Source organism: Pseudopodoces humilis, chromosome 2 (assembly GCF_049639895.1).
Source record: "Pseudopodoces humilis isolate 2021_Gansu_Grassland_sample_001 chromosome 2, ASM4963989v1, whole genome shotgun sequence".
Classification (NCBI taxonomy): Eukaryota; Metazoa; Chordata; class Aves; order Passeriformes; family Paridae; genus Pseudopodoces; species Pseudopodoces humilis.
In genome coordinates, this window is record NC_142201.1 from 5,305,313 (window position 1) to 5,329,114 (window position 23,802).

At 44.9% G+C, this 23,802-nt stretch overlaps 1 protein-coding gene across 4 annotated transcripts in view; it reads left to right on the forward strand.

Annotated features, from left to right (window-relative positions):
- Nucleotides 1-1,488: 1,488 nt before the first annotated feature.
- The window catches only part of AGPAT3 (1-acylglycerol-3-phosphate O-acyltransferase 3), an 83,672-nt gene continuing 61,358 nt past the window's right edge, over nucleotides 1,489-23,802 (forward strand). For 2 of the 4 annotated variants that reach the window (XM_088051450.1, XM_088051451.1), the window contains exon 1: nucleotides 1,872-2,065. The gene's annotated coding sequence lies outside the window, so the exon portion shown is untranslated. Of the gene's footprint in view, nucleotides 1,510-1,871; nucleotides 2,066-18,672; nucleotides 18,828-23,802 lie in introns of those variants that run through there. The other 2 variants (XM_088051453.1, XM_014255701.2) reach the window with 2 other exon arrangements.

The window sequence follows — 23,802 nt, forward strand, 5'->3', positions numbered from 1 at the left end:
AAAGCACAGCAATAAAGGGATTTAATGGCTCTTCAAATCAACACAGAGCATAAATGTTTAGATATTCCTTGTGTGTACTTTTCTAAAGTAGGTGGAGTTACGATGTTCTGAATGTCATCTATCACAGGCAAAAGAGGGACAACCTTTGAAACCTAAATCACAGTTAAATCCAAATTTTATTTTATTTTTTTTTATATAGGTCTAGCATGGCTGCTGAGGGTAACATTTGCTTTATTGTGAAGATTCAGAGAACACTATGACCCTTTCTTTCCATGCTACTGTCTAATGTTAATCTCCTCAAAATCTGTATTCTGGGACTATCTTTCAGTGGTAATGAACACATGTGATCTTGAACAAAAAGCTTTATGAGCTGCAAGCACTCACCATCCTGGAGATTATACCTAATTATTCAGTAGCATCAGTAAGGTGTTTGCAAGCTAAAACTAGGAACTGGTATTTAAAAATGTTGTTATGATTTCTCCTCCTCTCCTCTCCTCTCCTCTCCTCTCCTCTCCTCTCCTCTCCTCTCCTCTCTCCTCTCCTCTCCTCTCCCTCCCTCTCCCTCCCTCCTCTCCTCCCTCCCTCCCCTCCTCCCTCCCCTCCCCTCCCTCCTCTCCCTCTCCTCCTCTCCTCTCCTCTCCTCTCCTCTCCTCTCCTCGAGTCTCCTCGAGTCTCCTCTCCTCTCCTCGAGTCTCCTCTCCTCGAGTCTCCTCTCCTCTCCTTTTGACTTCCAAGCTTTGACACTTCCTATGCTGCATCCAAGAAAGCAGAGGAAGACGTCCCTATCTCAACTCATTATTGCCCATAAATACCTCTTCATGCTGAATTTCTCTGGCCAGGACAGACCCTGCATGCAATCCCGTCACAGCTTGAGGAGAATGAGTACGATTCCAAACAAAACCATCATCTTTTAAAACTTACTCTGAAAAATGGACCGAATTTGTACTGCCTTCGATGTGTTCCGACCTGCTCCTTTATGTTTATGTGTAGGAACAAAAAGACCCCTTCAGTCTGTTGGTGTCACATTTGTACCAACCAAATAGCAACCAAATAGCCGAGGTGAGATCCTGCTCCTTTCATGGAGCGCTTCCACCACGTCCGGTCCTTGGCAGGGCACGGATTTACAGCGCATGGAGCGCCTGCAACCGAGCTCCCACCCCCTCCATCGCTTCTCCTGCATCCCGCCCCGGGACCGTGCCATTTATTAACACCCTTACGTGCCCGTTTCCTGCCTTACTGAGTGTTTCCGTCATCGATCCCCCACGGCTCCATCTCCGCCTTTCTCCCAGGCAGATCGCCCGTGCCCGGGAGCTTCTCCCACCGCAGCCGGCGGCCGCCCGCTCCCTCCCGGCCCCGCGGGGCGGCTGCGGCGGGGCCGGGCCCGCGGGCACCTCCCTCGCTGCATCCCTGCATCCCTCCGTGCGTGCCGCGGGATGCGCTGCCGGGCGGGCGGGCGCACACGGACCGCGCTCCCCGGGGGCAGCGGCGGCAGCCACAGCCATGTCTCCGGTGAGCGCTGCCGGGCGAGCGCGGGGCCGCTGCCGTCCCCGGGCTGGGTAATGTCCCCAGGGCCACCAGCGGCACAGGGAGCGCGGGGGGGGGCGCGGTGCGGGCGCAGAGGGGGCGGCTCCGCCGCACCGCGTCCCGCTGCGGCTCGGGCAGCGCGGAGCCCCGGCCGGGCGCTGCGGGGCGGAGCCGCGCCGGGCGGGAGGAGCGGCGGCCGCGGCCGCTCCCGCCCCCGCTATCTGACCCGACCTCCCCCCCTCTCCTCCTCCTCCGCCCCCCGGCTCTCCTGCCCCCAGCGGCCCGGGAGGAACTGAACCATCGCCGCACAGGAAGTAGCGGCTGCGGGGAGCGGCGGCAGCGACAGCCGGGGCTGCCGCACTCAATGAGCGACGCTCCCGCAGCCGCCCGCCCCGCTCGCCCCTTCCCCGCCCCCCGAGGGCAGCGGCGCCGAGCCAGCCCCCCCCCGCCGGGGGCTGGAGGCTGAAGCGGGCAGAGGCAGCTCCGGCTCTTCCCGAGGAGGAGGAGGAGGAGGAGGAGGAGGCGGCGGCGGGGACTGCAGGTTGGGGCCGCTCCGCCGGCGAGGCGCGGGTACCGGGATGCGGGGCGGATGCGGGCGGCGGACCCTCGGCGGCCGGGACAGCATCCCCCGCCCGGCGCTGCCGCACGCCGGGGGCTCGGCCGGGGGGCCCCTCGGGAAGGCCCCGGCGCGCCGCCCCCGCTGCGGGGGCGGGGGAGGAGCCGCGCCGGGCCCAGCCCGGCTCGGTCCGGCGGTGCCGGTGCCGCCGGCGGGGGCAGCGCTTTGTGCGCCCGGGCGGTACCGGGGCGGGGGGACGGCGGCGGTGCGGGGAAGGGCACAATGGTCCCGGCTGGAACGCACCCTGCCCATCCCGAGTGAGATGGACGCCGCCCCGGGAGGCGCAGGCTGGCGGCTCGCTGCCGGGAGGAGGGCGGCTGGGTGCGAGGGATGGAGGGATGGATGGAGGGATGGATGGATGGATGGATGGATGGATGGATGGATGGATGGATGGATGGGCGGGCAGGCAAAACGTGGGGCAGCGGTTTAAAAGAAAAAGAAAGAAAGAAGGAAAGCCCGTTTCGGAAGAGCCGGGCTGTGCCTGGGTGCACGGCTTGCGAGTGCAAAATGGAGAAGAACAAACCCTATTGATCTGAGAGAGGCAACCAAATGGGATGCTGTTGTGCCTGTTCAGAGGGTGCTGATGGATATATTAAGGTGTTAAGCATCTAAATGAATAAACATGCTGATTATCCCCTTAGAGCTTTTAATACACTGTATTCTGATGGAAATTTTTGTGTTGAGATGGTTACCTGTTTGATGCCACACTTGTATGTTCTTCCCCTCCAGTATTTTTTCCTCTTTTAATCTTCATATTTCCTCATTGATTAGGCAGAGAGCTTGTGTGGTATGAGAAAGGAAAGTGTCAAGAGTTCCCAGGAATCTTGCTGCTCATTCTTCAAAGCAGTAATAATCTCATTAGCTCATCATGTTACCTTACTCATAAATTTCAAGGCCAAAATAAACTTCATGGCCTTTCCCCTCTCCTGCTCTGAGGGAAATAGGCTGGAGTCCAAGATGGCATGTTTGCTGTCAGTGAATTGCTGACGTGACAAGCGTGTTTGGGAGCAGAGTGGTAAAGCTCTCCACTTGACTTGGCACTTTCTCTTGTGGTGATGCTCTTCACTTGAGACTGTGCTTGAACCACAGGTCATTTGGGTGAAGTTCAGCGTAATCTCAGGTATATGTGGGTTTTTTTTTCCCAAGTTTGAGTCTACAGGCGGTAGAACTTGCAGAGTTTCCATTAATTTTCTTTCAAGACTGCAGCTGTGTAGGAGATGATGAAGTTAGATGGAGTTGTAGTTGAGCACTGGGCTGTTACAGAGCTCCTTGTGCTGTGAATGGTTCTGACCCTTGGATTTTAAACATAAATGTGCTAATAGTTCCTGTAACTTTCATAGGAGCCTTGACTTTTGGTTTCCTTCTGTGTACTCTACTCTTCTTTCCCTTTCACATCTATTGTTACTGAGCCTTCATGACTAAGATTATGCTCATTACTTTCAGTATGGTTTTCAGCCTTTTCTAAGAGCAGTTTTATGTACTCTTAAGAAAGTCTCATTATCTCTTTCTTGCCTAATTCCCACCTTCACCTCTCCACCCTTATACACACAGTTAATTGGAGAAAGCAGGACAGAGAACAGTTGGTCTCCAAATATAGCTGGAATTCAACAAGCACAGGAAAAACACCTGACCAGATTGTCCCCACTGAGCATGATAAAAATGGCAGGACCACTTATCAAAACTTTGTAGTGCAGTTTAACAATGCATTGCAGATAGCTCCGCTGAGAGTGCTCAAGTTGTGCCTGACAAGGGCTGAAATCAGAATGGGCTTTAGTTGAGGTAATGTTGGACAGAAAAAAAAGAATGTTATTTCCTCTTCCTCTTGTGGTTTCTTTTATCTCTGAAGAGGTGCATTAACAAACTGGACAAAATTCCACTTACAGTTACAGGGAACTCTACTAGCACAAAGTATATGTTCTTTTCCCAGCCAGAGCTAAAGCTTTCTGCTCTGTGTTAATCTTCTTACAAAATGAAATTATTGCATAGTCCTGTGCTGGATTCTTTTTTTTTTTTTTTTTTTTTTTTTCTCCTTTCTGCCTCTGTTAGCAGAAAGATGCATTGTTTTCAAATCCTAAATGGTGTTTTGTTTACTCACAAAACTATTACAGAATGATTAATTTGAGGCTTACATTTTTTGGGGTATCAGTGTGAATAAGGTATTGCTGTAAACTGTAATGAGTTCACCTATTCTAAATTTATGATAGCCATAAATTTGGGAGGCTGCTTCTACACTCTATGCAAATTAAAAAAACAAAAAAACCCAAGAAAGGTTGCATTCAGTCTTGCTGCTTTGGATTATGAGAACATAATTCTTGATAAGAATGGGCAGGGTACTGATGAAGATACTTAATTATCATCTGCAGTGTCTAAAAATGTCCTGTTCTTTCACTTTTTTTTTTGTGCTCATACTTGGTTAGTGCATGCATAGCCTGGTTATAGTCAGTGCCTGAACAAAGACCAGGTGTCTTGGCAATCCCAGATTGCTGGGAGATAAAGAACAAAAGAAATTACAAAACCCAAAGAGAACCTGGGATTTCATTGTTTCTCGGATTGTTCTACTCCCTTCTGGTGCAGAGACATCAGTAATAAGTACTCTCTGTCTACTCTTGCTAGCTCTTAACAAGTAATTGATAATTTTTTTTTTACCAAAATGAAAAGGAAGGGAATAGAGAGATATTTGAAGGCGTTATCCAAAGTTCTTCTTTACCCATGATATTAGCCAAGATAAAATAAGAAAAAAGAACACTAATCCCCAGGCCTCTGCTGTGTGCTTGATGAAGAAACTCTTCAATGTGTTGCATGAAAATCAGTTTGCCATCTGATGCAGGATCCTGGTAGGATTCCAGGCGTGAGTCAGCACCTAAGTTAGGGATTGATTATCACTAGGACATGGGCACCTGTGGGCAAAATCAGCATAATCTAGGAAGTGTTTAATTTGCTGGTGTACCAAACTTGGTTTATTAATTGCAGAGGTCTAAATTTCAAATGGTTAAAAAGGAAGCGAACCCTTGCTTATGTATTTTTTTGTCAATGCCTCCAAAGTCAGTATATATTTATGATTTATCTGTAACATTTCCTTGTGCCTGTGAGTCTGGACACATTTAGGAGCTTGCAAGATGTGACAGTGATGAGAAGATGAGCACTTAGATGTGTAACACACAACTCATAGCAAAGATGAAAGAAATATTTGTCTATTTTGTAAAGACCAATCTATAAGTGCTGCCTTTGGATCCAGCCCTTTGCAGCAGCTCCTTCTGCTGTGAGTGTATTTGAAGCTGTCTAAGCAGCTGTGCTGGATGGGACATTTGTCTTGGGAAGCAGGAGACTTGGGCTTTTGTACTTGTCCAAATGAGTATTCAGTGTTACGAGAAAGAACTGAGAGCCTATGGGGATCTTGTTTGCAGTAAGTAAAACCCAAAAAAGTTCTAGGAGGACGGTGCATTGACTGAGGAAGTGCTGGGTGGCAATTTTGATAAAGCTTTCCTGGCCTTTTTCCTGGAAGGTATTGAAATAATGCACAGCTCAGGGTACATGAGGACACCTCACACTGGACTGATGGGCAGAGGAGACACCAGAGTGGCCTTTCTGTTTCATGCCTGTTCTGTGTAAGTGTTGTCTTGCACCTTGAACTTTCCAAAGTTGTTGATCTCTATGAGACAAACCTGGAGAAAGCAAGAATTGGTAGTACATCTCCTTCCTGTTGGTAAAACAGCCCAGTCGCTCCTGTTGCTTTTTTGTCTCCTGTTTTTTTTTTGGTTTTATCTTTTTAAATTTCTTTTTCCCCACCCCCAGCCCTTGTGGCTATTGTGACGCATGCAACATTAAACTTTACATTTAACAAGCAAATGTAATTCTGGGCTTGTGCATCCCCTGGGAATTGGGGAACTTGGGACCTAGGTTCTGTGAGGTTAGCTGCTGCAATGCTGCATTTTTTGTGCACCCATAGGTGCCAGTTCCTCTGTAGAGATCCAGCACGAAATAAAGAGAACGAGCTTTCTGTTCCTACTTGGATGGGGAATGAAAGTTGGTGTGCTGACTAGTCTTAATACTGTCATTTATCTTGCAGTAGTATCAATAAAGGGGTGTTTGCTTTCCAAACAAAAGATGTGGTTTTGTGTCCCAAAGAGTTTAAAGATCATTTGAAGCCTGGAGAAGGGGAAATGGTAGTTTTCTCTGCCAAACCGGCTGTGCCCTGGGTTGCAACCTTGTTGCCTAATTGTGTGATTACTGCTGGAGTTTCAGACTGCTCAGGAAAAAAAAAAAAAAAGAAAATGCTTATCAGTGAACTAGATGTTGATTTCCCTGTATTTTATGAGAAAGAGAAGGCATATAGGTTCCTTATACATTTGGACTGAAATGGCAGAAGTTTTCCATAGCAATGAGGTGGATCCAAGTGTGTTGCAGAACATTTAGAATCCAACAGCTCCTGTGGATTCAGGGGAAAAAACCCAACTATTTAAACTGCTACAATATTCTGCATCAGTGCTAAGAGCTGTTCAATGGTCAGGCCTAAGTGGTATGACATTGGACTCTGTGTGTGTAGCAGCTCTTCTCCATGCAGACTTTCTCATTTGCTGCAAATTAAATGAGATTCCAGTGACATTTTTAGTTCCTTTTTTTTCTCCTCTTGTTGTTCTTGTGTGTTAGCATTGCTTAGGTAATTATAGTTGTGCTCTCTAGAAGCCCTGACAGCCTAAACTGAGTTCTTTGTAAAAAACGTGGTGTTTCCCTTAATTAAGAGAGACTGGAAACAGCACCTGAATCTATTAATTAAATAGTCAAAGTTGATTTCTATTTAGGATATATTAACAAGCAAAACAAAATACATTTCTGACTAAAATGTTGCCCAGAGAAAATGAGCTTCTGTGAGGTGCTTTTTTTTTGTGAAGAAAAATTATCTATTGGTGCTGCAACTGTCACACGTGCACAGTCATGCAAAATTCATGTGAGATAGTTCCCAGTTCCATGGTACTGAGAACAATAGCCGCAGTTTCTTCGTCAAAGCTCTTCAGAGATGTTAAATAATCCTTGTGACAACCCTATGAAGTGAGTATTGTAGTAATTTTGCATGGATGGCAAAACAACTAATGGGCATTGTCTCCAGCTGTACTGGGAAGGTGGGATTTGCAGGCTTGGCCTGCTGCTGGAGCTCCTGCTTGTGTGAGCAAGGGGTGGTTGAGCCTGTCCTGCTGCCTCTTCTGTCTGGACCTGTGCTGATAAAAACAACCTGCAGGTGCTGCAGTCATCAGCATGAAGGTGTGTAGGTCAGGGTGGAGCCTGCATGTCCTGGTAAAGGATGGATTTAACTTGTTCCAAGTTATTCTGACCGTGCCACTGGCATTGCTTCTTGGAGGAGAGGTGTGTGGGGCTGTTGTCTGTGCTGTGAGCTGGAGTGTCCATCTGAATGGGAAAGTTGCTCTGACTGAATCCAAGCACAAGTTTCCTCATTTGTGGGGTGAGATTCTGGCCAGCCTGGGTTGGCTTAGTTTGACTTGAGGATGGTCTCCTAATTTCCTTTGATCTGAAAAGGGTGCAGATCCCACTGTTTCCTCTGCTGTGTGAACACCAGCTGTATCTGGCAGCTGAAGGAGCTCTGGATAACCAGGACATGAGTTCCTGTTTGGGTCAGAGCAGTGTCACAGCTTTCCTGTGCAGCCTGGCTGTGGCTGCTGAGATACTTGAGATACTCCTCTTCTCCTCCACCAGCTCTGCCTGCTGCCCTTCCAGGAGTCATAAATGCCACAGCAGATGGCTTGGGGAGGCAGTGTCTGTAATTACTGCTGCAAGATTTGCCGAAGCTTGACTCTGCACAAAGAACGCTTTTTTTTCCCCCTGGAGATTCAAAGTTGTTGGTACTTCAAATGCAGATTTGGTCTTTTCAGGGGAACACGATGGAGGAAATGTGTGATTTATGTGCTGGTTCAAAAGCAGCCTGTCTTTCCTCTTGACATAATTCATATCATGCTTTAGTGTTACCAGTTTTCAGTCTTCTCTTGCTGGGTCAGCTTTCATGTTCCTGGTAGTGATATGGGCTGGACTGCTCATGGACCCAAGTCATGATAACAGCTGACATACTGCTAAATAACACAGTCATAATCAGTGTATTTGACAAAGGTAGGTAACCTTCCAGCAGGTCTCAGTGTCAATGTTGTTCTCCCATCTGAGCAGGGATGTGCAGCTCTAGGTGTGACACATCTCTAATGCCTAATGCAAGAGCTCGTCTCCCAGTTGCAGCTGTGATTGATTGACCCGAGGTTATGCTGCAGTGTCTTCTGTGGGCTCCTTGCTCCAAATACCTTTCTGAAGTCTTGATCTCCTTACCAGTGTGTCTGAGCTGAATTTTCTCCTCTTGCATCTATCTGATGCTGATGGCCCTTGGGTTATTAACCATATAGCTAGCCAGGTTTGAATTATGAGAGGGCTGAAGCCAAAGGGAAAGAAAGGTTTTCATTTCCTGAGGCCAGTGAAGAGGCTGTGACCCAAATCACCCCCTGAGCAATGTTTTCTCCTTCTGGTGGTCACAGGAGAGGTGGTGCCTCTGGTTCCTCAGACAACTTTCTGTGATTATTTTCGGTACAGAGGGTTGAGCCCCTTTCTATTTCAGGGATTTTTTTTTTTTTTTTTTTAATTTTTAAAGCTTGCTTTGTTTGTAAAGTACATTTGGCTAAATGTAGAAGTATCAATGGGAGTTTGGAGCAGATTGCAGGTTGTTATTGATCCCTGTTTCCAGTGGAGTATCATTGCTGGGATCATGGGATTGAGGTGGCTTTTGTGTTTTATGGTTTTTATCTTGTCTTTTGCTTTTCTGGCCACTCATGGCAAGGGTACAGGGCCATGCTTTTCTGCAGTCTCTGCTCACAACTATTCTAAAACTTGTAAAAGGTTTTCACGTTGAATTAGCCTGTTGTGTTGCTCTTACTTGTGGAGAGGACAGCTACTTGGAAAAAGAAGTATATCATATTTAGCTAGCACTGTAGCAAGAATGTTGTTTGTGTAATCTTTTAGGAATTGAGATGAGGTAGGATGTACTTTAAGTAATTCAGTTTGCTTTCTATTGTTTTGAGTTGTTTCTCTCAGTGGAAGCTGAACTGGCTGGCCTAACACTCCAGCTGCATTTTCCCTCAGCGTCTTCTGTGATGGTACAAGACCTATTGCTGCCAAAAACTGCTGATTCCTTTCAAGCTTTCCTGCCCAAATATTCATTAGAAAACACTCAGCCCTTTCCCTCTGCCTGCTCTGAAAAGACTGAGTTTGCATTCATTGCTTAACAGCAGTGATGCCTTAAACTGAACTTAGAAGGCAGCAGCAGAGAAGTGCCTTGGCTGCAGATCACTGGGATGTTGGGCAGCAGGGTCACAGTGTGCTTGCCCTGGTCCTCTGCTCTTCCCTGGCCATCAGTTGCTGTCTGCTGCCAGGGATGTGTTGTGAGATGGGCTGGACCTTGGCTCTGACCTGGTACAGACGTGTTTGTTTGCTGCCAGGGTCCTGCTCAGCCCCCAGAAAAGGCATTTAACCTCGCCTTTGAAAGCTTTGGTTTAAAATGCCGTTGCTTCAGCTCGTTTGTTGCAGCTGGAGCTGTGGCTGTGAACTGGGGACCATGACTTATGGTAAAGGTTTTTGGAGCATAGAGTCTAAGAATGAAGACATGTCCATTAAATATGTATGTTTATGGTGTTAGGTGAATACTGCTGCTGGCAAGCTCTCCTGGGTGCAGCTCTGCCTATACCAAAGCCCTCTTGATGGTACTTCTCTGTTTGTCTTTTTTGACTTTGAAGCTTTTGCCAACAACTTTCCAATAAGAAGTTTAATTTTTGTCTGGATACTATAGTTTTTTTCTGGTGTGTTCCAGCGCACTGCTGGAGCAGTGTGTTGGCTTTTCAGAAGCAGTATCATGCTGGAGAACAAGAGCTGACCCAAATGGTGGTGATGAGTCCTGGGGCACTCACAGCATCACCTCAGTTATACTTCACAGTTAAAACCAGGTAGACACTGTTCATCTTTGAAATAACAGGACCTGCTGTATGTAACCCACTATGAGCCTTGTTTCATTCAGGTAATGAGTGTCTACCTTTCTCTACAGCAAAAGAAAGTGGTATAATCCTTTCTTTTTCCTCATGCTGTTTGTATTTCATCAATTTTTTAGTGTCCCAAACCTTAAACATTTTCTGACATGTTCTGTATCTGCAGTGACCACGTTTGTCAGTAGATCTCGTCTGCAGGTTGAACCTTTGGTTTTCCTTCGAGGCACTGAAGGGTGCAAAGGCTGTACTTTGCATCCATCTACACTAACTCTTCCAGCAGCAATTCTAAACCCGTTCTGATGGCTCCCAAAGGAAGCTATGAACTGTTGTGAAGGTTTATCTGTGGGTAACGTGGCTTGCTGGGCCTGAGAGAGGAGGAGGATGTGGTTTTGTACGAGGGAGGCCAGCAAAAGCTTTACTGCACTTGGTGTTGCATTTGAAACTAGCACTGGTTGCTCTTCACACCACTGCTGCTGTGAAGGAAGGCACAGCCTTTGAGAACATGATCAGGTTGATAATGACAGTGAAGACTTCCTTCTCAGTGAAAGAACATCCAAAAGAATGTGGTTTCACATTGGTTTAATAGGCATTTCCTCCGTTGATTTATTTTAATAAAATTTTGCCTAGATGGCTTTTTTAATTGAATATTTAAGCAAGCTGAAAGCAGGCATTTTACTGTCTCTCTTTAATTTGTGCTGATACGTGGTTTAGCATAATTATTTTTTAATGCCCTTTTTTAAAGTGTAGTGCCCTCATCCCCATGACCCTCTTCATTCAAGAAGAAGTGGATTTAATTTGGAGAGAAATGTCTGTTGTATCGCTGCCCTGTGGCAGGGAGGTATGTGGGAGGGATAGGCTTGGTGACAAAAAAAAATTGCTGACTTTTTAAGTGATGGGTTCAGGCCAAAAAGCATTAAGAATGGTCTGAAGCATACTGTGGCGTTTGTAAAGCTGCCTTTCTGAACCTCATGAATTTAGTTCCAAATATGAGCCTTGCAGCATTGCACAGATGTCTTGGTTTTACTGGGTGACCTAAAATAACCAACTTACGGTTTTCCTCCCTCTTTTCACCCCCCATTCCTCTCACAGGCCTGTCCTTTCTTGTTGGCCAGCATTAACTGTCCTGGATCCCTAAAGAGAAAACAGAGCCATGTTCCCCTCTTTTGAGGTTTCTGCCTCAAAATCCAGTGTGTGGGATGGTGGAGTATTCCTGGGCAGCAGGATTTTGTCACTGAGCATAAAAACTGGCCACCTCCTATCTAGCTGGGTCCTTGCTCTTCCCCAGTGCAGTAGGAATACCAACACTGGAAAAAAATCATATATAGAGATATTGCAGTTTAATGTGGGACAGAGGAGTCTGCTGGTACTCTTGAACCCTCCCTCTGAATAAGATTAATCACAACACCCTCAATTTTTGGTGATGCCATTGTCTACATTCATTTGTGCCTCTGTGTTTACTCTGGAGGCTTTTCAATGCTGTTTATTAACACAGCAAGGTTGGCAAAATATCTAAAGGGGAAAAAAGCTCTAGGCTTTCTTTTACTCCTACCAAATACCTGTCTGATAATAACCAAAACTGTAGTGCTTCCACTTAGCAGTTGGAAACTTGAATGCAGGTCAGTCAGTTGACTGCAAAAAAAACACCAAGAAGAACAAACCCTTCCTTGCTTTCTGCCTCCAGAAGGAAAAACCAGGCACCCTAGATGAGGGTGCACACACACACTCCTGCAGAATGGTTCTCCTTGGCATGAGCTGGACTGTGGCATGCAGCTGAAGGCACCTTTTCCTGTGGACCAAGCTGTAAGAAAAACTGAGGGGGGGAAAAAAGAAATCACAGAGATGTCTAGGAAACAGTAATAAAGGGAAGGTTTAAATAATCAAGATGGTTCTGTGTAGAGAAGACCTGAAAGCCTGCTGCAGGAGCAGAAGGGAGTGAATTGCTGTCTGTGCCTGCTGTAGAGAGGACAGCTTAAGGATTTAAGATGCAGAATGGAGAGCGGCAAAACTTTGGAAAAAGCTTTCTGTTGCCAAGCAGGAGTTGTAAAATTGATGTTGCTGGAAGAAACTCAAAAAGAAAAGATCCTGGAAAATGCTGGAGAAGACTTGGGGTTTGGTGTTTCTGCACTGGGGAGTGGAGTGCCTGGTCCCTGGTGGGAAATGAGCCCTTAGAAGATGTTTTAAAGGCAGGGGAGATCCAAAGAATGTAAGTTCTGGCCTTCCCTGCTCATCCCTTATGTTGATGTAAAAAAAAAACGAAAAAAAGCTAGGAGGGGGTGAGGGACAAGAAATTAGTAGTCACGATGAAGGGAAGTAAAAGGTGATGAAGAAGCTTTGCTGTCACAGGTTGGGGACAGCTGGGTTAGGTGGCTTACAGAAATCTCCTTTAGCTGCACACTCTGCAATTTTATATTGGGAGAGAGTTGTGTTCCAACCCTGCTCTGCTCTTGGAGCCTCACGTGCTGTGAATTCCAGCACAGGGCAACACTGACCTATCTGAGTGTCAGATCAAATGACCCTGGGAAGGATATTGGTATTTTTGTGGTATTTCTGTCAAGTGGTCCTTTCAGATAGGGGCTGCTTCTTATCTTCCTCTTTGAGAACGTGAAGCAATTCACTTACAATTCATGTGTGTTCCGTGGAGATGGTGGAGCAAAGCCTTGAAGGTGGTGACCTTAAAGATCAGCCTCCAGAAAAACCATGGTGCCTTCAGTTTGCTATTTTTTTCAGCCTTTGGGCTCTCAGTGAGTTTCTGTGGCACAGTTAATTCCTGATGACCAGCCAAAGCAGAGTTGTAACTACCAGGAATGCATGGAGGACACTAAACAAAAGCTGAAAGGCAGGGTAAGTGCAGGCAGAATTTAAATTCAGGTGCTGGTTCTCTCCACAGCACAGTCCTGCTTGCCTTTTTGGTATTGCAGCCATTGCACAGAGCTGGTGGGTGCTGAAGTAGTTTTGCAGAACCATAAGCACTGAATTAAAATCTGAGTCAAGTTCCTGGCTCCCTGTACCAGCGAAGGCTTTGCTAGCAAGCATCTGAGATGAAGTACCAGAAAATTTATGGACTGTGATGGTCTGTCACTCTGTGAGAGCAGAAAAGAAGTACCATCCAGCTTCCTGAATTGATTTCTTTGGTGTGTGGTGAGCCTAAAATTGTTTGGCAGGACATATGGTCTTTGTGTGTTGGTGAAACACAGGCGATCTGGGATGCTCCATGCAAGGAAGTGCAAGTGGAGCATCTTGTTCTTGGAGTTCTCTTCCCAGCAGTGACCAACATGTGACCTTGGCAGTGCTGAGCTCTCATCAGCTGTGTTTTAAAAAGCATCAAAAATGTGTGTATCTCTAATGTAAATGAGGCACAACTTGCCTCCTGACCACAAGGAAATTCAGTCTCACCACGGGGCCCGTGCCTACACAGGGCAGACAGAACTGAGATAAACTGAGCTTGCATTTAATAACTCAGTACCTGTTGGGGGAATCCTAACTTACTGGTTTTAAAAATACCAGATGGGCTTCTGGGAGGGGAGCCCTGCTGTGTTTCTGCCTTGATTCCAGGACAACATTAAGGTGGGGTTCTGTCCACTGGAAGCATTTTGGACGTTACTGTGAGGTAAATGGACATTCCATCGTGGAAGACTGTCTTTTGCAGATAATACAGTGTTTGGAGTTCACAAATCTGGTGGAATTACACGTGTGAGAGAGGGAATGAGCAGCAGAAAGCCAGTTACCTGTACTCCACAGTCCATATTTGCTCGGGATAGCCAGTGAGTCCTCATTAGCTGTAAATAATTGTTACACAGATTAAAATCCCCACTGCACTGATACAGGTCCTCTCTGCAGGGGTGCCTGGCTGACAGCAATAGTGTTTAACAAGTTACAGCAGCATCAGGAGGATACAACCTGATTACAAAGTGGGGATTTTTTTTCCTGCATTGAGCTTTTTTTCTTGAAATTTTAACTTGCATGTCTTCTCTAGAAGAGGGTGGATCTTCTCAGACAGGTGAAATTGTGCATCTCCAACTTATCTTGGTATAATTTTCTCTTGTTCACCTCCTCCTCCTTCTCTTCCTTGTTTCATCCCACTTATTGTGGGTTTTGTCAGGGCCCTTTTTTTGGCATTTAGAATCAGTTGCCAAATTACAATAACAAGCAGGTAAGTTGAGCACTGCACAGCATGATAGATGCAGTAATTGTACTAGCAATGCTTCATCTTTGTGGGTTGCATTTTTGTGCTTCCAATATACTCAGATCAGGTTTTCTTTCCTGTACCTCTATTTTTTGGTACAGGCTTTGTGTGGGGGAAAGAGGAGCAGCGTGAAGGGAGTGAAAATGAACTTTATTCCTGGTTTTTCTTGGGTTTAATATTTATGTTGCCATGGGGTGGGGGCTGCTGCTCTCTGCCAAGTCCATCTGTAGGCAACCAGCAGACCTGCATGTAACAGGTCCACATTTGGGCACCTACTGCTGTTTTTTAAGCTGTGAAGCAAGCCAGCAGGTCTAGAGGCTGGTCTGGCTTGGAGGAGAGGAATGTGTCAGGGAGATGCTGTGGGGCCTGTGCAGCATCATCTGTTCAACCTGTTGCTTTCTGGGACTCCTGTTGCCTGTTCTAAATTCCTGTGGCACTTCTCTTCTGGCCTTGCTTTTCTGCTCCTTGGGATCTGTCGCATCTTGAATGTGCTGCTTGTCAAATCCTTTTTCTCCACTAGGAACTTGCGGAGTTGTTCCTGCTGCTTCTTCCCTCCTGTGTCCCACCAAGGCACTTTGTGCTGTTTTTTCAGAGGCCAAGAGGCTCAGACTGCTCTCTGGAGGGCTTTTACAGCCATTTAAGAGCTGCTGGCCATATTTTAGGATGTGTTATCACTTCCTTTTGAGGAGTCCTAGTTTTCTGCCTCAGGTCTGGACGCAGTCCTAATTTATGTAGAAATCCTATCTTAAAACTTGTTCAGCTGTTAACTTACCACAGACAGCTTTGCAGTTCTTGTGATGGAAGTGAGAGTTTCTGCATGTGGAGGGGGCTGTGCTAACTCACTAAAGATTCTGGTTGTGTTGGCCAGTTCTTCACTGCAGCCTTTTTAGTTCTTTAATGAGAGGTTATTTTGGGAGGAAGAATGTAATCGGGTCAAAAATCAAATTTCAGTCAGGGCTGATTCATTTTGTATGGGCATGTTTTGGTTGCTGGGCATTGCTCACAAGAGAAGTTGGAAGAATTGGAGTGTTCAAACTAATTTTTACTAGGTCTTTCCCACTGGCAATGATTGGCTTTCCTGACACGGTTTCATTTCAGACTTCATAACACTAATTTGTTTTGTATTAAATGTACTTTTGACTAACAGAAATGTGTTGGGGAAAGTAATAAAGCCCAAAGGGTAACAAAACCTTTTCCTCTTGACATAGTGTTTTTTCTGTAGATCAAACATGGATGTATTTTGTTTTGACCTGTTTCATTGCTAGTATGAACTTGAAATTTAAAGTTCTTGCCACGCAGCAGAGTAAACTTACAAAGCACTCAAGCAGATTAAGGCAGAGTATTTGGAGTCTAAAAGATGTCACCTTTGTTCACCACATTATGGTGGTTCCTATTAGCAGTCATTGTGGCTTTGGAGAACAGGATGGCTCTATGAAGTTAGAAAACACTTCTCAAAAACTGCGTATCAGGTAGCTAATATCTATAATGTCTGATATCTAAAACTTGGGAGGTTTTTGAGTTGATAATGCATGCTTTTTCATATTTAAGCTTGAATGATTTTTTTAATTTTTTTTTTTTTAAGGGTGGGAAAAACTGCCATGATCTCTCACAAAGTAATAGAGGGGAGCAGTATTATAAATCCCTTTATATGTTGTGAAAGCCCAGACGTTTCCTGTTGCTACCTTCTATTTTCCTCCTGTACAGCTCAGTTTTTTTATGATGTGCTCTTTCTCTCATAGTCACTATTCTCAAAAATTTCTTCAGACAGACTGGTACCATGTAAAATACTAAAAATATTTACACTGAGACAGCAGCATTTTTTCTGCACACTGAAATCACATGTCCACCAAATGAACTGTCTGGAAGGGGACAGGATGGAGGGATCAGGCTGGTTCTAAATTGTTACCTCTGCTTTAATTAAATGTTGTAGAGACTTGTGGGGCAGCTTGTCTAGCTGAACATCTAATGTCTCTTTAGGTAATTTAGGGTGTTTCTCCTGGCCTGGAGCCACCACTCTCAAAGGGCACTGCTTTCCCAATGGTCTAATGTGGCATCTGCCAGTCCTGTGTGGATGTTGTGGATGTGTCTTGGAAACATCTAAAAACATCTCTTGGCGCTATGTTTAGAAACCAGCTCTTTTCCATAAGTGTTGGTTAGAAGTTCAAGGAGCAGCTTTTCTCTGCCTGTTTACCTGGAAGCCTTTTCCCCAAACCTCAGTCACCTTTTCATCTCCGTGCTCAGTGTCAGTGTGTTCAAAGCCAAAAGCTTTAAGTGCCAATATGCAAATGCACCCACAGGTCAGTGCATGAATTCAGTTTGAGATTATCTGACTCTTTTGAACATATGATTTCATGGCTATATGACTTTACTCAGGGACTTTAATTTCAGAGTCATTTTAATCTGTAATAAAGGAACATTGTAAAAATGCAGGTGCATCGGAGTAGGAATAACTTGCCTTGAAAAACAGATACGTACGGACCTGCAAGTGCTGTAAGCCTTAATATTTTCATTATTGTTGTGATCAAGATTTTTATTATGCATGGAACAGTTTATAGGCAGCTGAGCAATGTAGTGTCTGCTTGTTTGCTGTCTTCCCTGTTTCTGGCCCCCAGCATTATCCCCATTTCAGTGAAATACAGCTCCTCTGATCAAGGCAGAAGGAGTAAGGTAGTGATCGGTATGGTGAGATTTTTTTTTTCCTACCACTACTTTGCCATTGTCTTTTAACACAGTACTTCCAAACTAAACACTGTGTGGTAGCTTTGTGGTGGCTCTGATGGTCTAAAGAAACAAAATAAAACAACTCCAGTGATTAGCAGCTTTGGAAAAATATTTGTCCTATGAAGACAGAAGTCATTCCCTAGCAAAAATTACTTGCACCTCTGTGCTTTCTAGTCCTCTGTTATCCAGAGGATAACACTCTGATAAATGTTTAAATCCTTTTGATTTCAAGATTCCCATGTGTCCTGAATGAAGTTGCTTCATTATTTTTAATTCTGTCATCATTCCTGAAGAGTGATTTGGACTTACAAAAGGGGGTGTTGTTGCAAATTGCCTTAGAACAAAAAATATGACAACCATCCTGAGCTGTGGAAAGAGGGATGAGTGTAGATACTAGGAGAAAATCCAGTCTCTGGAAAGCAGCCACATCAACAGTGCAAACTGGGGTAAGGTTCAAGGAGTCTCTGAATGGTGCTGTTCTTGTTGTCTGAATATCTCTCAGATATTAAGGTGGTGCAGGTTACTTGGTCACTAAGACTCTGTTTTTGTTATGGCTCCTTTTACAGAGGTTTGTATAGATTCAGTTGTTTAATATTTTGAGTAAGTATTTCCTGGTTTTGAATACCCTTCTGGGAGGCAAGGCATAGAATGGAAGGGGAAAAGTTGCATGGGGGGAGTTTACATATATATTCCTTTTCTCTTAGTTTTTTTTCTAAGTCCAAGAGAAAGGAGCAGAGTTGGCCGATTTTAAGAATCAAGTGATAAGCAGAACCTTATACCTAGAAATTAATAACTAGAAACCTTCCCTGCAGATCAGTAACTTGTGCCCATCTCTAATGACAAGCATTTAGAATGATGCTTCATCCAGGTTATTACACTGCTGAAAGTAAACATTCTTTCCTTTGAAGTGCATCAAATGCTTGTTGCAGTAGTCGTTAATGTGCCTGATTTCAGAAGGCATTCTGCTTATTTTTACCTATTTTTCTTGGTCTAAAATTCAGCCACAACTTTGAATATGGGTCAGAATATATTCTGTTTGCCAGTATGTACATTGAAAAGCAGAGTCTCACAGCAGTGTATCATAGAATTGTAATGGATAAGTAATACTGTAGTTTGTGCTTTCTAAATATTTCAAATTACGTTTGAGGGTTGTAATGAAATGCTGCTTTGTGGTGTGACAAACCACTGGCAGCGGGGCTGGTGAAGTTTGCAGGATTTAGCTTCAGAAGGAGGCGACAGCAGTACCTGCAGCGCTGTGATCAGGGCTGGGCAGTGGGGCAGGACATGGGGTTGAAAAGCCAATTCTGGCTCTTGGCAAAATGCACTGGTTAGGAATCAAAACCCTCTCTTGTGATCGTAAAAAAAACCCACCAGAGGTCCAGAGGGCAGCTGTGTGTTTGCTTTACCTGTGCACTTTACCCTGGCTGTGTGCCTTTTCCAAGGGGTATTTATATTTTAAGCAACATGAGATTGCGGCTGGACCCGTGAAGGACGTGAGGGGTGGTTTGCACGGGATGGTCAGAACGTGCTGGCTCTTCCTCTCTGAGCCTGCTCTGAGCAGCACAGGCCATTCCAGCAGTGCCTCCCTGATCTTCTGACGTGCAGCTGGACACATCTGGAGGCAGCAGGGCGTCTGGCCAGCCGTGCTTTGTGCCGGGGATACCGCGGGGCGCTTCTCTGCCGAAGGATCCCTGGATTAAGGAGAGGGCATGAACGTGGAGCTGGCCATCCCTTTGGGGCACTGAACCTGAGGTGAACTCTGGTGAGCTGTGAGAGCTGGGGAAGTCAGGGAAGCTGCTCCTCTGGCTGTGCCTGAATTCCTGGTGCGGACAGCGTGCGGTTCCCCTGTCCTGGAGAAGCTCTCCCTGCAGTGGGTGAGCCAGGGCTGCTTCCTGTGGAGCTCTGCCACAGCAGGTCCTTGGTGCTGGGTGGGAAGAACGGGGCAACCTCGTTTCTCAGTTTGCTAGAAGTGGTTTGGGATTTGGTATTTCGAGGTGATGATTGTGCTGGGGGGCAAGGTGAAGTTCGGAACTCGTTACAGGAAAGCTGTAATCACAAAATCACAAAATCACAGAATGTCAAGGGGTTGGAAGGGACCTTGAAGATAATCTTGCCATGGGCAGGGACACCTGCACTAGACCAGGTTGCTCCAAGCCTCATCCAACATGGCTTTGAACGCTCCCAGGGCATCCACAACCTTCCTGGGCAGCCTGTTCCAGTGTCTGACCACCCTTACAGTAATGAACTTCTGTCTAATATCTAACCTAAGTTTTTCCTCTTTCAGTTTGTACTGGTTACTCCTTGTCCTGCACCACAATTCCCCTACATGTCACCTCTGGAGTGTGTATGAGTTCCTAATGCATTTACCACTGAATGTGCTATACTTGGGATGCTCTGTCAGCATGGAATTCTATTTTCCATGTGCCAGTAAATATTTTAACCTTTAACTACCAATACTGTTTTATGGGTTCCATAATTCAGAAACAGCAATTACTTTTTAAATTTCTCATCTACCTAGGAAAAGTTGTCTTTACTCATGTATTTCTGTTTCCTCTGAGGATAATAAGTAGACGTCTTTTGCTTTCTGTATGGAAATGAATGTGATGGATGTGAAGAGGCATCTCACTTCTTTTTAATTTCTTTGTGTAGGAAGCAGCTCTACTGTTCCATTTTAGCCTCTTGTGGCACCTGGAAAATAAGAATCAGGGAAAGCCTGAACCTGAACTCAGGCTGACAGGGAGGTGTGAAAACAGACTACTGACATGCGGATGCAACTGAGTCTTTTTGGTGGAGCTTGAAGGCAGTCAGTCTTACTGCAGGACCCAGATATGTCAAATTTAAATGACATGGAGAAATCTGGTTTATTTGGTAGTTGACTGTTCATTTATCTTTTTTTCCATTGCCTTTCTTTGTGTTTAAAAAATTTATACAGAGCAAGGGAGAAAAAAAAACAAACTCAGCTTGCTTATTTGGGCAGTGTTTGTTTCCTATGGTCAAATGTTGTGATTTCTTTTTTTTTTCCTCTTTGATTTTAAAATTTTAAAAACCATGCTGTGAAATGAATCTGGAAAGCAGTAGGTAGATTAAAAAGGAATACACTTTAACACAACTAATGGAGCTCCCAGGAGCAAAGAGACTGGAAGCACAGGGAGAGAGGCACACGTAAGAAGGAATAAATCTCTTTGACTGTGCTGCTGAATGCTCAAAAGTCTTTCTGCATGTGGTGTGAGTAAATTGCCAGCTGTCTTTAGTGCTTAGGAATAATTATTCCCTTCTCCTTGAGTCATTCTGGAGTCGTTCAAGTCTGTCTGTACGTGAGCAGGGCTTTTTCTGTTTCTTCTGATACCGTGCAGTGTGAGGATCACTGACCTGATTCAGGGTAGTATTGCATGAGTTGTAAAGAAACTCTGTAGGATTGATGGGAGGGGAAACATGTTTTTTAATATCTGTTTATTGCAGGGGGTTTTGGCTTTTGGGTTTGGGTTGTTTTTTTTTTTTTTTTTTGTGTTTTGTTTCTCTGTCTCAGGTAGAAGTTGTGTGGATGAACCATATAGGTGGAAGCAAAAGGGGATGCAGTAAAGCTGCCTGTTTTTACTTCCCTAAGACTTTTAGCAGACTTATTTTCCCTAAGTTAGTTTTTGTCTATGGCTTTTTGTGTACATATGATGCTGTGTGTGTTTTCTGCCCTTTTCTGCCTAAGTTAGGGCCCAGCTGCTGTAAGCTTTTATACAGTGTTTATCCACTTGGAAGTTTCTGTCTGTGTGTTTTGCTGGATGTGCTAGGAGTAAACCTGGATCTGGTGAGGGAATTGATCCCTCTGTCCAGCACCCCTTGGAAGTTGCCATCCCATGCCTTGAAGAGGTGAGAGAAGCCTCTGTGCTGCCCTAAATAAACTTTCTTGCTGTGTTCAGAGAGGCTGATTGGTTTCATTGATAGAGCTGTAAATGAGACAAACCAGCCTGCTTTAAAACCTCTGTGCCTAATGAATCAGTCAGGATGTTTTGATCTGTCCTATACAGTTTTCCACCCAAGCTACACTTGACTATAAAGACCTGAACTTACACCATTATGTGGCAAACCCTTTAAATTTGGTTGCTGTTACTTGATTCTGTAGCTGTTGCTTAAAGAAGGCAGTAGAAAGAGCCTGGCTGGGCAGTCCCTTGCTTTTGTGTCCCTGTTCCTGGTGTCCCCTTTCTTTCTGCATAGATCACAAAGCCTGCACACATCTGATCCCCCCCAGAGCTGGTGTCCAGGTAAAGTTTCGCTGCTCTCCCTTGTCATGGAGTTCAGAACAAGTAAATGAACAACAGCTGTATTGATCAGGACAGCATGGAAAGGAGTAAAGTGAGTTTAAAAGAGCAGCTGCTCCCACATTTTGCTTGGAACGGGGAATCACTAAGGATTTGTCACCTGGAGGAGTCTGGGTGAATGTGTAGCATTTTTCTGGCTTATTGTCATGTGGTGTTGTGTACTGACTGCTGAGCTCAGCACTGGTCAGTGTGTCTGCATGGCCAGCTGGACCCATGCTCCCTGCCTCTGCTACAGGAAATTTTGTGCTTGAAAAGTCACCCTTGAAATACTCAGTGATCTGAGAGAAAAAGCAAATAAAGTTGTCATCTTTTCCCTCATGGCCTCTGCTTGTCCTGCTCCAGCCCCAGAATTGTTTCCTGCACAGAATTGTTTTCTCTTAATCTGTTTATTTTCTCCCACGCATTTTTTACTAAAAGAAATCCACTTACTGTATACATACTTTGACTTTATCTTTTTAGTCTGCTTTTACTCATCCTTCTTCATTATCAGTATGGTTTCTTTGTTTCCCCCTGTATCTTTTTCTGTGCTTTCTCTTGTTTTCTTTTCCTTCCCTTCCCCTTTTTCATTCCCTGATCCCTTTGCAGAGCCACCCCTTGGCTTCTCAAGTCACAAGCCAAAATTAGAGGGTGTAGGAATTATCCCAGGGATAAGCCCATGTCTCATAAATCTGGGTGCAAACTGTAATTTTCCTCCAAGAAAAGCTTCCAAACTTGATATAAAAAATTATTAGTTACAAAGACTATCCTGGCCCTTGGGAAGTTGTTCCAGGGGATGCTGGTTTTTGCTGAAGTATGTGGCTCGTGACCTCTTTGTTTTTTTAGTTTCATCCAGCATCTTTGTTCACTCGTGTGGCTTCTCCTGCCTCTCCAATGGAGTTTTCTTTATCTGTTCTTCTTCCCCTCGCTCAAGAACTGTCCCAAAATCTGATGTGCATGTTTTCCTCTTCACATTTCTTCAGGACTTAATTTTTATGCCATTTGGGTTGAGTTACTGACTGGTTTGAAAGCCATTAAGTGAATTCTAGAAGACTGCTAGTATGGTTCTACTCTTCAGGCTGACTTTGGAGGAAGCAATGATCTCAACTCCTGAGTCTCACCAGGCTCAGGAATTTGCTGTGTATGTAGAGCCTTCCCTTAGTTTTCAGTGCCTCAGCATTCAGAATTAAAAAAAAAAAAAAAAAATCTGCTGCTTTGCTTTTCCAGGTTCCTGTCAAGGCTTTTGTGGGGGAAAGTAGACCTTTTGGTCACATGGAAAAAAACTCGTGGGAAAAACAACAGGACTCCTTCACAGGACTCTTGTATTTTTACAGTTCTGGTAGATAGGCAGAGTGTCAGTTTTACTTGTATTACAACAGTAAGGCCTATTTGCTTTAAGCCTTGTATTTTGCAGGACTGGAAATAAGTCCTTGAGGCTGTTGGTTTTTCAATTCATGAAGGGAGTACTGGAAGAGATTTGAGGAGAATAAGTGTTTTTTTTACCACCCTTCAGTTTGACAGTCAGACCAAGGCTTTTCTGTGGAAAACTGGAGCTTTCTTTGGAAAGGTCAAATATGTGTTCAAATAACAGCGTGCAAGAACAGAAACCCCTTTCAGAGCAGGTGTCCAGAGATGCAATAGAAGTTATCTGCTTGTCTCTTATTATACCTGTCACCAGAGAAATCTGCTGAATGAGTCTCCAGTTGCCAGCAGGAGAAATAAGTTACAGTGAACAATAAGAGGCCCGTGGGGAGTGCCCAAGGCATCGTCTTTCACACAGACTGAAAGCTCTTTTCTTCTGTGCAGGAAAAGAACAAATAAGGAAAATGTTAGTCTGCTACTGACGGGACACATGTGAGCCATTAGGAAAAATTAAAAGGTTGGGTTACTTGCAGTTCTCTGAAGTTTGATCCTTATCTCTGTGCTGACAGGATTGAGAGAAGGTTTTTTTTTTACTTCCAAGGAAAAGGAGAAGACCAGTCAGTCTGGCACAGGAATATAAACCCACTTATGTTCCTCCAAGTATAAAAATTGCTTGGTGGAACAGATTGAATTGTGTGAGGAGTCCTTGGAGCACATGTACATTTGCAGTTGTAATTTTTTGTTACATGTTTCAGAGTCATCAATAGCATCATGGAATGGGGTGGGATGGAAGGGGATCTTTAAGATCATCTCATTTCTACACCCCTTCCACTAGACCAGGTTGCTCAGGACCCCATCTAACATGGCCTTAGGACACTTGCAGGGATGGTTTTTTTGCCTCTGCATGGAGAGGAGGAAATTGAAGTGCTGATTCTGCATCCCTTACCTGCAGGAGCCTCTCCTGGAGATGTTTTTGCCTGTGGAAGTGAGCATGTATAGGGTATAGAGGCCCTACCTGCTTTGTACCCTTGTTTTATTCTGAGTATTTTTAAGGGTTTTGTAAAATAATTTTATAGAAAAGACTTGAAA